Consider the following 2,339-nt stretch of genomic DNA (forward strand, 5'->3'; position numbering starts at 1 on the left):
AATGGAAGGAGTTGCAGAGACAAACTATGGAGCCAAAACTCAAGGAAGGACAATGCAGAAACTGTTCCACCTGGGAATCCTTCTCATATTCATTTGCCAAACCCAGACACTATTGTAAATCTAGCAAGGGCTGGCTGACAGGAGCCTGATATAGCTGTCTCCTGAGAGGCTCTGACAGTGCCTGACTAATACAGAAGTAGAGGCTCACAGCCATCCATTGGACTGAGCACAGGGTCCCCAATCCCAAGGAGCTGAAGGGCTTGCAGCTCCTTAGGATGAACAACAATATGAACTAACCAGTACCCTCAGAGCTCCCCAGGACTCAACCACCAATCAAAGAGTACACGTGGTGGGACTCATAGCTCCAGCTGCATATGTAGCAGAGGATGGCCTAGTTGGTCATCCATGAAGGAGAGGCCTTTGTTCCTGTGAAGGCTCTATGCACCAGTGTAAGGGAATGCTACATCCAAGAAGCTGGAGCGAGTGGATTGGTGAGCAAGGGGAAGGGGGAGGGAATAGGGTTTTTTTTTTTTGGAGGGGAAGCCAGGAATAGGGAGAACATTTGAAATGTAAATAAAGAAAATATCTAATAAAAAAAGAAATTTATAAAAAAAAATCTAGTTTCAGTTTTCTATATGCACACAGGCAGTTTTCAAGCAAACTTTCTTGAAGATTTTGTATTTTCTGCAAAGGGTAATTCTGGCATCCTTGTCAGTATATATTTATATATGGATACAACAATAATAAAAAGGAAGAAAAGGTCATGAATTTTGGAGGAATTCGAGAGCACAGTAAATGTTGAGGGTGAGAGGGAGTGATGGCAATAACATGATACAGCATTCACCTGTGCAGTTCTTAAAAAACAAATTAGAAAAAAGAGAAACTTCACATGACTGAAGTGACCTGGGCATAACAGAGTATCATTAATAGTGTCAGGGATTAGTGATTGCCCATGGGATGGGTCTCAGGTTGGGCCAGTTATTGCTTGGCCAACCCTTCAGTCTCTGCTCCAATTACTGTCCTAGCATTATTTCCAGATAGAATAAATTTTGGTCAAAAGTTTTTGTGGGTGCTTTGGTATCCCTATTGCACCATTGGGGTTCCTGACTAACTAGACGAGGTAGCCACCTCAGGTTCCATATCCCCAATGTTGTAAGTCACAGATAAGGGTACCCCCACTGATTCTTCAGTGCATCCCTTTTCCCAGGTCTCTATCTCTTCCCAGAGAGGTCCCTTACCTCCACATCCCCATCAGTTGCAAATTTCCATTCATTCTCATGGCCATCTGGCCATTGCTCCTTCTCTCCCCACATCTGAATCTGAACCACCTAGTTCCCCTCCCCCTTCCCTTTTCCATCCAGTTCCCTCCCTCCATGTGTTTCTTATTCTTTTTAAACCACTGCATTGTATACTTTAATGGGTGAAATACATATTCCTCAACAGTAGCTCTTAATATCAGAAATGGATTCCAGTTACCGAGATGATTCATTAAAATATACCTTTCTGGTAAATACCGCATCTTCCCAGAGACGTGCACACCTTAGGGTTTGGACCTGTACCTGGCGCAGAGTCTTTGCTCTGAATACAAACCCACACAGTCCACACCCTAGCTACAGCTCGACTCCCCAGGTATTTTGACACATTCAGGATCACAGGTGAGACCCTAAACCCAGCCCTAATACCTGGCATACCAAGGGCCCTGTAACCCAGGGGCACAGATAGCCTGCCCAGCGAGGGACCCATGCATCTTCCAGTTTGCACCTGTGCCTGAAGCAAAGCCTCTGCACTGGATCCAAACATACACAGCCCACAGCCTAGTTGCAGCTCAACTCCCCAGGAGTTCTGACACATCCAGGATCAGGATCACAGGATCATAGGAAGGACAGGTTCCAGTCAGAGATAGCAAGGCCAGTTAACACCAGAGACAACCATATGGTAAGAGGCAGGCACAAGAACATAAGCAAGGAAAAACAAAACCGCTTGGCAACATCAGAACCTCATTCTCCCACCACGGAAAGCCCTGGATATCCCAACACACCTATAAAGCAAGATTCAGATCTAAATTCTCATTTCGTGAAGATGAGAGAGGACTTTAAGAAGGATATAAATAACTCCCTTAAAGAAATATAGGAGAACACAAGCAAACAAGTAGACCTTTTAAAGAGGAAACATAAAAATCCCTTAAAGAAATACAGGAGAATACAATCAAACAGGTGAACTAATTGAACAAAACCATCCCAGAAGGAAAGAACTGACTCAATTGTCCTCTGACCCACACTTGTACACTACAGAATACACATATACAGGAAGGAAGGAAGGAAGGAAGGAAGGAAGGAAGG

Source organism: Mastomys coucha, unplaced genomic scaffold (assembly GCF_008632895.1).
Source record: "Mastomys coucha isolate ucsf_1 unplaced genomic scaffold, UCSF_Mcou_1 pScaffold21, whole genome shotgun sequence".
Lineage (NCBI taxonomy): Eukaryota > Metazoa > Chordata > Mammalia > Rodentia > Muridae > Mastomys > Mastomys coucha.